This window comes from Saccopteryx leptura, chromosome 1 (genome assembly GCF_036850995.1).
Source record: "Saccopteryx leptura isolate mSacLep1 chromosome 1, mSacLep1_pri_phased_curated, whole genome shotgun sequence".
In the NCBI taxonomy this organism is placed as follows: Eukaryota; Metazoa; Chordata; class Mammalia; order Chiroptera; family Emballonuridae; genus Saccopteryx; species Saccopteryx leptura.
The window spans coordinates 223994383-224009444 of record NC_089503.1 but is presented as its reverse complement, the minus strand read 5'-3'; the positions used below and the strand labels follow the sequence as shown (position 1 = coordinate 224009444).

General features: G+C 35.9%; 1 protein-coding gene across 2 annotated transcripts in view; it reads right to left on the bottom strand.

Annotated features, from left to right (window-relative positions):
* MARCHF1 (membrane associated ring-CH-type finger 1) overlaps positions 1 to 15062 on the bottom strand; it is an 833928-nt gene that overhangs the window by 672534 nt on the left and 146332 nt on the right. The gene's annotated exons all lie outside the window — the stretch shown is intronic.

Sequence of the window (15062 nt, the reverse complement as noted above, 5' to 3'; positions counted from 1 at the left end):
GAAGAGGAGAGGACATAAAGAACCCAATAATAAAATAGACCCCCAAAAAGTTGGTATTTAAACCAGGACAGCAAGAGGAAGAAAGGAAAAGAGGGATATTACAGTTTTGAGAGTATATGCTAACGCAGAAATATCTGTGTGCATCAGGCAAATTTAAGGTAGAAAAAGTTACACAGAATGAGTTTTGTGGCCCTGGCCGGTTGGCTCAGTGGTAGAACTTCAACATGTGGAAGTCCTGGGTTCGATTACCAGTCAGGGCACACAGGATAAGTGACCATCTGCTTCTCTACCCTCCCCCTTCTATCTTTCCTTCTCCTCCTCCCATTGGGACTGGACACTGAGGATGAATCCATGGTTTCACCTCAGGGGCTAAAATAGCTTGGTTGCTGAGCAATGGAGTAGCAGCTCCAAATGGGCAGAACATCAGCTCCAGATAAGGTTACCAGGTGGATCCTGGTCAGGGCACATGTAGGAGTCTGTCTCTCTGCCTCCTTGCCTCTCACTTAATAAAAATAATAAAAAATAAATTCAAAAAAAGAATGAATTTTGTGCTTATAGAAAATAGTGTCTAATTTATCATAAGCTCTCACTAAATGGTACCTATTATCAATAGCTGTGCAATATAGTAGTTTTTTTAATGGCCACAGAATCTTTGATACTTCTACCTTCAAAAGGTAGAGCCTGCTTCCCTACTCCTGGAGTATAGGGTAATCTTAGTGCCTGCTTCCAGTGATGAATAGGATAAGATGCATGTGCTAGTATGCGACTACAGAGACTAGGTCATAGAAAGCCATCTCTGTGACTTTCTTGATGCTTCCTGGTGTTCTCTCTCTTTGGATCACTCACTCTAGGGAAAATTAACTGCCATATTGTGAGCAGCACTATGGAATGGCCCACATGACTGAGGTGAGCTGCCAATAAATAGTGATGAGGAACTGAGCCTTTGGTCAACAGTTACGTGAGTGGTCTTTCTTAAATTGGAACCTCCAGTACCAGTTCAGCCTCCAAATGGTTGGAGATCAGACTGACCTCTTGACTACAATTGCCTGGCAGGCTCTTAATCAGAACTACCCAATTAAACCACTCTTAAATTGTTTTAAGTTGTTAAATTTTGGAGTACTTTGTTATACAGCAGTAAATATTACATGCTACTATTATTACTTTTCGTAAAGAGTTCAAACTGATTTGTGAGACAATAATGAAGTATTAATTCAAATAAGCAAAGTATTGAACTTTCAGAATCACTTTCCAGGGATTATCAGAGTAATCCTATCCCTGAAAGCATTGCTAATTAGAAAAATGGGAACAATACATATCTAAAAATAGAACACAAATGATTAAGGAATTCTACTTTCTTTCACAACTCAGATTCCTAGCTTAGTGAACAAGATGCACATGGACATAAAAGTTTGGCACTTCAAGGGAGAAACAAAGAGAAATGATACATTTTCTTCAGCTTGTCAGATTCTGTCCAAATTCTGTCTCTACCACAAATTCTATGTTGCTTTGATGGAGGAATAAAAAGCATAGGAGAGATTTTTTTAAAAAGAAGGAAATAAAGAGGTTTTAGGTGGAATAGAAGTACAGATCTCTCAACCCAGTTCTCCACAGAAATTTCTCGCATGGCGTTCCTAATGTATTGTAATAAGGCTCCTTCTTTCACAGTTCCCTTGCTGGAGAAGTGGTCAATTAATTTTTAAAGCATGCTAAAATTCAGAAACTTCAACTGTTAAGATTCTTAGTAGGTTAGAATCTCTCTTTACCCTTAGACATACTTTTTCAATCAAAATAGAACAACTCTGTAAATCCTCCAAATTTTGAAGCAGTTAACATGTCACCTTTTAAGTCTAGCAGAGATATGTGAAGAGGACACTCAGAAGTGCTTGACACACACATCCTATGAGGGAGAACAGAATTAAGGAGTTATAAAAGAGTGGAGGCATTTTGATATGCAGGATAAGAATAAGAGCTGAGGAGTGAAATTCATGGCATTAGGCCACATGTCCTTTCTTTTGCTCCCCACTCTCAACCCAAATGACACATAAACACCCAACATTAATTAGCAAAAGAATGTATTCTTTTCTTCTATACTCTTTTCCTGGAAACTCTGATATTATAGGTCACATTCACCAAGGTATGTGGGAGTAATGCATTTTGACAGAAGAATAAGTTCTTAAATCTATAATCAACTCTACATTCAGACTCTTATGACTGATTATGAACAACTTACATACTCTAATTCTATCATTACAATGAAAATGACTGAATGATCCCTAGTCATATCATCAAAAATGGTCTTGAGTTAACTCATATAATAATATCATAGAATGTATAATAGGATGAATGACCAGTGAGAAATTTTGGATAAAGTCTTCATATTATTCAGGGAATCTATTCTAAAGCAAAGAAGGAAACCACTTACATGATGAGCTTGATTAGTTCATAAAGAACAAAGTCAGTACTAATTTTAGTAAAAGCCAATTTCAATCAAGCAACACATTTTCATTCATCATCTTTTGGCTCTAATCACTATCTTCACTTGAATGCTGAACAAAAGTGATTGCTAATTTTTGAAGGTTAATATAAAAGTTATCACACTTACACTTATGCCTATTGCTATAAAACCCCACAAATTCCTCACAATTCTTATAGTATTACTGGAACTAAGTTTTTCTTATAATTTAGTTGTCACATGGATATTATAAATTAAATTTCAAGTCAGGTGGCAAATGATTTCTGAAATATCTTTTTAAATGAGAAGGCTTAACCACCTTAAGTGTCTATTTCTGGAATGTATCAATTGAGTTCTTTCTGTTAGTGACATTATAAATTCAGATGAAGCAGACAGCCTCTGAGAAACTCACACTGGAGTTCTCACCTACCTAACATTACCATGAAAGATAACAATTACCCTCTGGATGCTACGGAATGGTTTAACAAGTTAGAATTATTAATATCTGAATAAACAATAGGAAAAACTTAATTTGATAGCCTTCTCAGACCTCTGTCTAAAGTCTTATAATATATGCATATGCTGAATAAACTATACAAGAGTTATGAATGGTGCATGCCTCCATGGATATAATATAACATACACGTTTTCTATGACTTACTTTGTCAGAAACTTCAAAATAAAATGAAGAAATGACCATAAAAACAAAAAGAAAAACCTTCCATCTATTGCTTTGCTTTAGCCAGTGAAATTATTTTATTGACATGTCTATTACAGTTATAATCAATGACCAAGTAGGGTTTCAGCCTATTTGTCCTTTTTCTCCTTGACAAAATGCATTACAGTAGTCCCTTCTTATCCACAGTTTTACTTTCCACAGCTTCAGTTACCCACTATCAACCCTGGTCTGAAAACATGACAGTATTTTGGGAGAGTGAGCAAGTGCACAGGCACATTCAGCTAATTTTTATTACAGTATATTGTTATAACAGTTCTATTTTATTATTAGTCATTGTTGTTAAACTCTTACTGTGCATAATTGATAAATTAAACTTTACCAGAAGTATGTACAGGGGAAATTATAGTATATATAGGGCTTGATACTATCTGTGATTTCAGGCATCTACTTAGGGTCCTGGAACACATCCCCCACAGGGAAGGGGGGACTGCTGTACATCAATGCACTTCTAAGGGGAAGAGTTAAAGATAAAGATGGTGAAATTGTATAACGAATTTACTTGAAGTAAGCTTTTTCAAATAATGCCCTGGTATTAGAACTAATTCTTCTTAATCTCTTAAACCCAAGAAATATACACAATGAAAATAATGTGATTTTGAAGCAACATTAGATCTTAAATTAAAGACAGATACAGGATATTTTTAAAAGATGTTTCAGTACCAGATAAAACGAAAAAGGTTTCTACTTCAACTGCCCTCACCAAAGTTCATATTTACATCAGTAACTGAATATCTGCTCAGCAGAGTTACTGAGTTCAACAGATTCTGACAGCCTTTGCTGGGACTGTTTCACACCGAAATAAATTTATTAAAGCTTAAATCAAGCTGAGGTTTCCATACTTTTGTAAAACTCTGTTCTCTGTTTCTTCTGCTACAATTTTTTTCTCTAATTTCCCTTCCTTCACACGCCTTTCCCCTCACATACCTTAAATAAGGCTATTATCTAAAAGTTTTCTCTTTCTCCCAAATCATTCTCTCCTCATGTGTACATTGTAAACAGTACAAGAAAATATTCTTGATTATATCCGACTTACTTCCTGTCTTGTGCATAAGCAAGGACTGTAGAAACAGTCCCAACTTCCCTGTATCACAAATTCCAAAGCTTAGACCATGCTACAGACAAAAATTTACAAACACACACTTAGAACGTTGTATATATTACAGCTCTATCAGGGTATATCTATTACAGGAAAAATTTTGCATCTAACCTAAAATTGAGTCCTAATGTTTCTCCCCTACTATGAGATGTACTGAGATCCAGAAACACTTCATAATGTTTAAGTTGGTCTACTTCTTCAGTTCTAGTTTACTTTCTTTGCTATTCTTTCTCCAGCAAGGCTACAGGAAACTCTTAGTGAAGAAACCCAGTGATACACAGAATTTAGCATAAAGAAAATACATTCAAGCCCTGGCTGGGTAATTCAGTTGGTTGGAGTATCATCCTGATTCGCCAAGGTTGTGGGTTTGACCCCAGATCAGGGCACATACAAGAAGCAACCAATGAATATATAAGTAAGTGGAATAACAAATCCATGGTTCTCTTCCTCTGTTTCTCTCCTTAAAATTAATAAATTTAAAAAAAGAAAAAACATTTGTTTTTTTGCCTCCTTCCTCCACTTCACATTCTGGCTTTTATATTAGTGGAAGCAACATCGCATGTATTCTATCTCTTCTATTCTATTGCCTTTATTGTATTTTTACATATTTATTGTCCCCTGACACGTAGATAGCAATTCCTTTGGGAGTAGCATCTTCCTGGTGGTCTGAAAATTCTGGAATTTTGGTACTAAAGCTTGTTTCAATCACTCCTTCTTACAAATTGCTTCGATCAACACAAGCTTAGATACATTTAAATGCGTGGCTCCAAGTAATAATATGTATTATTTATTGTTTCATAACAAATTATTCCCAATTTTATTGTCTTAAAACAACATGCATTAATTATCTCAAACACTTTCTGAGAGTTGAGAATTTGGGAGTGGCTTAACTAAGTGGTTCTGGTTCAAGCCTTTAATGAGTTTGCAGTCTTCATCTGATCTCTTCTCCTTTCTTTAATCATTTCTACCTTTTTATCACAGAAATGTTCCAGTTAACCTTATTTGGTTTATTAAATGCCTATTAAACTGATGAATAGTCTTTACCTATCTGTTAAATCCTCAGAAGGATCTATATTAAATATTCAGCATGCTGTCATGTGTTGAGTCCTATAATTCAAACAAAGATTACTTTCACTAACTCATTATGTGATCTCTCTTCAGAGGACAGCAGAGGCATAGCTATAAGATGGTTGTTCTTAATAACTGTATTCCATACTTCCTACAAATACAACTATAAAACTCATTGCCCTGGAGTATTTTTGCTTTTCTATCAAGTTTACTAGCTAATGATATAAACAATAACATTATCTCAGATGTTTATAGGAAAAATAGACAGTTGACCCAATAAAACCTAGAAGGCTTAGGAAATATTAAAGAACTGTTCATAGTGATCAAACTTTACAAATGAATTTGTACTAAAGATACAAACTCAGGTGGAGAAAAGACACAAACAATTATATCACCTATGGCATATAAAATGACAACATTTAACATACTTTTAAATACTGTTGCCTGACCAGGTGGTGGCATAGTAGATAGAGCATAATAGGCTGGATGCAGAGCACCCAGGTTCGAAACCCTGAGTTCGTTGGCTTGAGCGTAGGCTCACCAGTTTGAGCATGGGGTCGCCGGCTTGAGCATAAAATCATAGATATGCCCCCATGGTCACTGGCTTGAAGCCCAAGGTCATTGGCTTGGGCAAGGGGTCACTGGCTCTGCTGGAACCCCGGGGTTAGACACATATGAGGAAGCAATCAATGAACCACTAAGGTGCCACAACAAAGAACTGATGTTTCTCATCTCTCCCTTCCTGTCTGTCTATTCCTATCAGTCCCCACTTCTCTCTCTCTCACTAAGAAAAATAAAAAAGAAAATACAGATACTAAAAAAAAAAAAAAATACAGATACTATTTAAAAATCATTTTAACACACCAGCCACTTTTAATGATTCATTATCTAAAAGATCCATAACAATTGAATAAATTATTATAAAAATTTTTTTTAATTATTAGTTTGGGTTATAGTGGAAAGATAATAAAACCCATTCTCTTTGCTTCAATACAAAAACTTATTAAAAATGTTTTATTAATAATCCTGCCCCCATCAAAAATATATTATGGCAGAATAAAATACAGCACTCAAAAATATTTTGAAGAACTATCAATATTCTATTTTAATAATCTAATTAAATATGCATTATTTAAAAATACAGCCAATCCTTGTCAGTGACCATGGGGTAATGTCTACGATCCCATGCTCAAGCCAATGACCCTGCACTCAAGCCAGTGAGCCCGCGCTCAAGATGAATGAGCCCGCACTCAAGTCGGCAACCTCAGAGTTTTGAACCTGGGTCCTCTGCACCCCAGGCCAATGTTCTATCTACTGCACCACAGCCTGGTCAGGCCACACTTTAATACACAACATACTTTTGATCACAATATAAATCGTGCCTTTTTTGCTTGTTTTATATTGCTCTGCAGTGCTGCTGTTTGTCTCTGTGATGATCTTTATTTTTTCTTCTTTCCCACTATTGGCAAGTATTTCTAACACCAGGGATATTCAAACATTTTATTACCATGAAATAAATTTCTGAGTCCAAGATGGAGCCTCTCCTACTCAGCATGCCATGTCAGCCATCTGAACTTTTGTGTTCCTGTGAATGTTCTGTTTGATCAAGGAAGTCAGTCTTACTAGTCAGACAGTCTGCAAATGCCAAGCCAGCTCTGGGCTCTTTACTTACTTCCTTATTCTTTAAGCTTTCTAAGTAAGATCAGGTATGCAACCCCAGTCAATCATGCCCTGTTTCCTGCATTGCCTCTTCTAATGCTTTATAAAACTCATTCTTGCCCAAAATCCCATGGAAAGAGTGTTCCACGGCTCATGAGGCACCACCCAACCCAAACATCAAATTTGCTACTAAATCATTTTAGTTTGTAATTTGACTACAACTCACAATATCAAATACATTTTATGTCATGACATAGTGCACTCACATGCACACACACACACGTATACACAGAAGAAAAGTTTACAAAATCTTAAATAATTTCACAAAATAATTCTCCCTCTTCATTGAAAATCACTGTGATATTAGATTTCTATTCTATTACATTTGTGACGATTAATAAACAGAAACCTCATTTAAATTGGAGTTGGAAGGACCTGTGGGGGGTGCTCTCATACCCTAACACTCAATTGTCAATTACTCTGAAAGGGAAGAGATGTTCTCTTTCCTTTCCTTCTTTCTTTCTTTCCTTCCTACCTTCTGTCCTTCCTTCCCTCCCTCCTTCCTTCCTTCCTTCCTTCCTTCCTTCCTTCCTTCCTTCCTTCCTTCCTTCCTTCCTTTATTTTCTTTCTTTCTTTTTTTCTGGGTTTTTTTTTTGAGAGAGAGAAGAGAAGGAGAAAGAGAAGAGAGAGAGAAAGATTGAGAGACGCATCAACTCATTATTCCATGCAGTTGTGCATCCTTGATTGCCTCTCCTATGTGCCCTGACCAGGGCTCCAACCAGCGACCTCAGGGGTCCAGCCAGAGACCTTGGCCTTGGCATTCTGGAGCAATGCTACTGCACCACTGGCCAGAGCAAAATATATGATATATTTTCCATCTCCAATACAAATAGGCCGTTCTACTGCACTATCCCAGCAGGAAGAAGGCAGATCTTTTCCTAGCCCAGCAACCAATAAAAACTGTTCAACTTAACCAATAAAAAATCACTATATTTTAAACTCTCAATTTTTTCTAATGGACTCTTTGTTTACAATAGCCCCTCTCAACCCCTTCCCTTTATAAAAGAGAATTCTTTTTGTTCTCTGGATTTATAAGTTTTACCATTAGATTTTATGTCCTGAATTTAAAATCTTTGTTGTTCCTGTGCAGATCCATATTGCTGAAGAAATAGCTATTTGTTTAAAGTCAACACATTATTTTTCTCTTTTAAAAAATAATCAACTCAAAAAGTGCTTCTTTTTCTCCTTATACAATGCCTCAAAAGTGCAGTTCAGTGTTTTGTGCTTAACTTAGGCCTAAACATTTCCAAACTACAACATGAAAAAAATATTCTATATTTCAGGCATGAGATTTTTGCTAACATTAAAATGAAGAAATTAACTGAAGAATATGTATTTTTAAAAGACTAAAGTCGTTGGTCAAATAAGTTTGTAAAATATGATTTTTATGTTTGCTCACTTACAGTTTGCATTGGGGACTGGGCAGCGCCAGGCATATGTGGTCTGTGAAATTGCAAATTACCTTCCTGCTTGGGAAGGGCCATTGTTTTGCTAATGTTTGCTGGAGGAGAGGTTTTCGCTGCCAGAAAGTTTTGAAAGGAAAGAGCAGAAGAGGAAGAGAGAAGCCATGTTTGCAGAGTGAGAGCAGAGAGAATGCAGAGTGCTGAAGGAGAAGCCATGATGGCAGAGAGAGAGAGAAGATGTGCAGATGGGGAACCAGAGCTGAGGTTTGTTGGGAGCCCTACTGAGGTTTTGGGGGCCTTTGAGTCTAGGAGAAACCAGAGAAGATTCTCCTGGTTGTGGAACTGGAGGATGTGTCAGGGCTTTGGGAGCTCTGAATGAGTGAAAGGGAAGTGTTTTCCCTGTGTGGTGCTCGTTGGTGGGTGTGAAACTTTAATAAAGGAATGGCCCACCATTTTTTGGCTACACTGTTTCTTTACCCTCCACCCGAATCCAATGTGAACCTGCATGTGAATGGACACAATGGCAGTGGCCCTTGGCCCTACAAAGTACACGCTTATTACATGTTTTAAAAATGCTTAAAGATATTTTGTTAAAACTCAACAAACAGTTGATTCACATGACACATTTTAAGGGATAGTTAAAAAAATTTTAATTGTTGATTTTTCTATAGATGAAAGCCACTATTTCTACTTTAAAATTACAAACAATTGAATAAAAATAGTTAAATGGCTCTAGAATACTATTATAAGTTTCTTATTATAAGCTCTAAATAAAAATTTATATAGAATCAATTTATGTAAAAGCAGGTAAATACTGGAAATATCCCCATTTTTAGACTAAAGATTACATAGTCTATCTTGAAAGTAATTTCCGTTGAGTGACTAAGTTTAAATCAAAAGGAAATTCAGAAAACCTAGGCACTTGGGAACCCATTTTCTATCTCAGAAGTTACTCAATATTGAAATAGAAAAAGAGAACAAGTAAAATCATAGTAAATCATTACAAAATTGAAATCAGCAATTGCTTAGCAGTATTTACATTGGAATTTTACAGATTTTGCATAACAAAAGACTTCTTTCCAAATGTGAAACTTACCCAAACTCTACCAGTTGAGTACAATTCCCATTACTGTACTTCACTAAGAAAGAACTGAGTCCTCCATAAGAAGCTACAACATCCCTGGACCACATGGCATATTGCTAACAAATGTAGTAAATTTGTATTTAATTATACCTTCCAGTCTTCCTCAGAAGGTAAACATAAAATTAAATAACATCTAAAATAAGTTTTAAAAATTCTATCGCTTTTTTTATTTATCCCATGTTTTAACAAAATATGGACAAAAAGGGACCACATACTAAACCTGACAAGTTCAGGGTGGATCCTACAAACGCAGAGACAAAAAGTAACCACACAGGATAGTTTGAAGTTAAAACATTCTAACTAAAAGTAGATCATGGTAGGAAGTCATGTTCTAGGGGGGAATCTTCCCTGCTAAAGGTCAATCTTTACCTTATCTGAGCCTATCTGTTGTCTTTTTGCATCTGCACTAGTATACCCTTGGAACATCAGAGTAATCTCCTTTCTCCTACCCCTCACACACTGCACCAGAGCAATGACCACAGAGCCCTTCACTGGTACCTTGTTCCACAGAATACCATCTCCATCTGCTGTAAATGTTCATTGTAACCATCAGTGCTAACGAAGTGCATGTATCTCCTTTACTCTTTATCCAGTCCCAAAGATTTCCCTTCTTTGCTTTCCCTGCCTCTCTATTCTACCACCAAAGAGCTTCAGTAATCACCCCCTTTTCATCTCCTCCTTTAATTTTAATGTATAAAAGAACTACAAAACTGCCCTTCTTCACAGTATTTTCTCAGTCGATTGAGGTTTTGCTTTCCGGCAACTGTCATCAGTTTGACTCAAATAAACTCATAAAAATTCTCTGCAGTTTGGGCATTTCTTACATAGGGAAAAAATGGTTAAGAAAGATAGTTTTAAAGTGTAATATTACAACTGAATCTGAAAACAGAGTTATTAACTGAGTTTCTCCAAAAAGAAACAATGTCTTTAATGAAATAATGTGCATTTAGAAACATTAAATAGAATCATAATTAACCAAATTATAGTCAGATTTACTACTTATAGGTATTTGTTTAAATGAGGGATTTCTATTAGTGTCAAAACTTTTATTTTATAAAGCTTTTCTATCATCTTCTTCATTTGCAGCCTGGGGTTCTATCTAAATTGCATATCAATAAAACTGAATAAATTCTGAAGGAAGGGCAAAGTGGCTGTGTCATAATCTAAGTACATTAGCTTTACTGCAAAAATTATGAAGCATCCATTTCATTTGGATAAAGGCACATTTCCACTTATTTATTAATGCCAGTTTGTATGCCAGATACTTGAGGCCTTTTACTGTCGTTTTAAAAAAACATTATTTCAAAATTTGCCATAGTCTCATTTTATTTGATCATGAGACGCCAGTATTTAAGTTTTCAAAAACTTCACTAGTATGTAGAAAAAGATGCATCCCTAGAGATCTTGTTTATCATGTGTCTGGCTATAGTTAGGCAGTCCTTGACATCTTTGATTTTCCTGCTGGATTACAGTATTCAGATTGCTCTGTCAGGGAGTAGTATGTGACCAGTAATTCAAACACTCTGAGCACAAGAAAGTGTTTTGACAAAATTTGGAAGAGCCTTATACTCAGAAACTTTGGTAACCCACTTAAATTATGAGCTCTTCAACATTTCCAGTTATAAACCTATGACATGTAAGAGAGCACTGATGCTAAAATAGACCATCTCTTGAAAACTTGAAACCTCAGAGAGTTCTTTTCTAAAAGGTGTGTATTTCATTATTTTTTCCATTTATTTGACCACCCTAGCAATTTCACAGAATTTACTATTGATTTTATATCGATAGACCAGGTGGTGGCATAGTTGACTGATTTTATATTGATAAAAATCTTTCTGACAGCAAGAAAACATTCTTAATTGAATACTATTATCTTACAGAAAGCATTTCTTTCTTCTATATCTTGCATTGATAAGTACATGTTTAGATATAGCAAGAGAGCATCTTTGCTTTCAACATTTATCATGTGCTATTCATTATTTCAATAAATGCTCATTGAGCACTTTCTAGGTACTAAGTCTTGAGATAGTCACGGGACTTACAGAACAAGTAACACAAATCAATCATTTCAAGGACTATACAACCTCAAGGAACATGGACAATAAGAACCAGAAGACCTGGACTGCTACCCCAGCTCTGCCACCAATCAGCCACGTTGGTTTATCCTCATTCCTTCAATGATGTTTTTCAAGATCACTGTTAGCTCAAAAATTCCAGAATTTTTTTGTTAGAATACTAGTAAACAATTCACTAAATACAATGACTAAGAACCAGCATGTGGCGTACGTGGGTATGTTTTATTATTATACTGTTTTACTTTGAAAGGATTTTAGCCGTTTTTTAGAGATGACTTTCCCTGATAAATAGTGGTGTCTGGACTAGTTTCCAGAACCAGTTCCAATGGAGACTTTCCATTCTTCATCTTGTTTTACATGTCTGCATCATTTGAACCGTTTCCAGGTATTCAGCCCTTCTTGAATTTCTCCCATCACTCCCACTGCTCATTTAAAAAAAAAAAGTTTTAAGTTATATCTATCTTGAGTTATAACTACCTAATATAATTATACCATTTTCTTTTCTAAGAATCATTCCAATTTTTAAAAGTGACATGGCTAAGAGAGATATTTAGGAATACATTTCCAGGCAGAGTTGAATTTAAATCATCCTTCAAATACTACATTCTATCCTTTTTTTAATTGTGATATTTTATCTGAAAGTACACAAAAATTAATCAATTGCTTATATTATGTGATTGTAAAGTATCAACTCTATTGCCTTCAATAAATAACACATAATTACTTCTATAACATTAAGATACAGTCATTTATAAAGATAATAGCAATTGAGACTTCCATGCACCTATGAGTAATCCATTAAACACAAATGCCAATCTTAAAAACACAATTCCAGAGTAAGTGCAGTTACAATGATTATAAATAAGAAAGTACAAGGAGCTATTGGCTATGCTATGCCTAACAGATAAAAAGGAAAATTGACTTTAAACTGTGGGTCTATAAAGAAATAAAACTCTATTTTTTCCCATATGTATGCTTAGAGTTCTTGTACAAATAACTGTACACTCGATTACATCCTCTTCAACAAGATAAACTCGTTGGGAAAAGATTTTTTTAAATATGATAACTCCCAAATTTATGCTAATTTTTCTACTTCTATTAATTTCCAGACATATTTAACATAAGCAGGCAAATATTTTCAATAAATTTAGCAATTGAAAACTCAAGAGGACTGACCTGGGGTGGCGCAGTGGAACCCGGAACGGTGAGGTCGCCGGTTCAAAACACTGAGCTTGCCTGGTCAAGGCACACATGGGAGTTGATGCTTCCTGCTCCTCCACCCCCCATCTCTCTCCCTCTTTATCTCTCTTTCTCTGTTTCTCTCTCTCTCTCTCCTTGCTAAAATAAATAAAAAATAAAAATAAACTTTATTAGAGAACTCAAGAAAAAGGCCAAGTAAACACTCGACTGACTTAAAGAATTCTGTCAAGTGATATGTATGCCATGTTGCTTTAGTTTCCCATCTTGTCATTGCTTTAAGCTCCCATGCAGGTTTTCTCTTTTTTTAAGCAGCCTGTGAAATTTTAGCATCCTTTTTGGCTTTTAAAGTTATGGCAAGCAACTACTTTGGCAATTTTAACACCAAGCTCTCCAATAACTAACTAGCTGGTTGATGAGTTCCTCAGCCTTCCCAATAATCTGCTCCACAGCCTGGGCTACAGTCTTTTCAATGCCCAACCTGAGATTTTTTTTTTTAACAGGAACTTCAAACTTATCATTGACCCCATCATGCTGAGTAAGCGCTTTCCACTGAGTTTCACTTGAGGACTATTCACAATAAGATTCTTCTTCATTCTTCACTTTACTTATTCTGGAGCATTTTCTTTTGTTCTGTCTAAACATTTTTTTTTTTTTGTCTATTGATAGATTTTAGAGAGAAAGGAAGGGAGAAAAAAAGAGGAAGAAAGAGAGAGAAACAAACACTGATTTGTTGTTCCACTTATTTATGCGTTTGTTAGTTGATTCTTGTGTGTGACCTGACCATGGATCAAACCTGCAATCTTGAAGTGTGGTAGACGATGCTCTAACCAACTGAGCTATCCAACCAGGACCCTCCTGGATCTTGAAGTTGAGGTTTTCTGTTCAGAATTATTTTTATGCAGTTCTTGACATTTACTCCATATGTTGAACCATCCTTGTGCTCCTGGAATGAATTCCACTTGATTGTGTTGTATTATTTTTTTAATGTGTTGTTGTATTCAATTTGCTAGTATTTTGTTTAGGATTTTTGCATCTGTATTCATTAAAGATATTGGTCTGTAGTTTTCTTTTTTGTGTTGTCTTTGCCAGGTTTTGATATAAGAATTATGTTAGCCTCATAAAATATGTTGGAAAGTATTGCTTCTATATTTTGGAAGACTTTGAGAAGGATAGATACCCAAATCTTCTTTGAATGTTTGGTAGAATTCACCAATGTAGCTATCTGGTCCTGGACTTTTGTTTTCAGGGAGGTTTTTGATAGTTGTTTCTATTTCCTCCCTGTTTATAGGTTTATTTAGGTTTCTTTTGATATTTTGGCCCAGTAGCCAATAAGCACATTGATCTCTTGAGTTCAAGCCATTACTATTATTTGGCCACAGTGTTAATATTTTTTGACAATAGTTTGTCAAGATGATATATGTCTGAGGTTTGGTCATGGGCCTAAAATTGAGAAACTCCTCTTTTCTATGTATCTTATACTGGGTTTGGCAGAAAGCAGAGCCTGAGGCATAGAATAATAGGCTACTATTTACTTTACTTTATAAGGAAATACAATCCCAGCCATCAGCAGTGTCAGACAAGGGATTTGAAACAGGGAAGAAGGAACTAATAATGTAATGATGCCTTATCAAGCTGGCCATTGCTACAAGTGACTATACTCTGATAGGACTGTCTTCTGAGAAGACACCTTCGCTTCACCTTAGGCATTCCATCTGGGCCAGGGAAAAGAAAAGCTTTTATCTACTATCCCCATTTTCCCCTAGTCAAAAGCTTCTGTGATGGACTGTTAAATCCCTCATACTTCTGAGTTTTGCCTACATGATCGCTAAGCATCCCACACTTGGGAATTGACAAAGAAGCCCTTTTGCAGGGGCATAAGGTGAAGGGTTGTCAGGTTACATCTAAGTGAACTCTATGAAGCCGATGCAGAGCTGAATAACTTAACTCAGTAATGAATGGCTGAAACAAAGAGACTGAGAACGTCTGCAGTGGTCTGTGAGGGGTGTCTGATAAAATGTGGAGCATACCTGTCTTTTGGGAGACCACATTTTTAACAGTACAGATCTCTGAGATTTATGATGAGATCTGTATTGTAATGATTTGGTTCTCCCATATTCAGAGCAAGAGGGAGGAAGGCAGGAGAATGGAAGAGGGAAACAGAGAAGC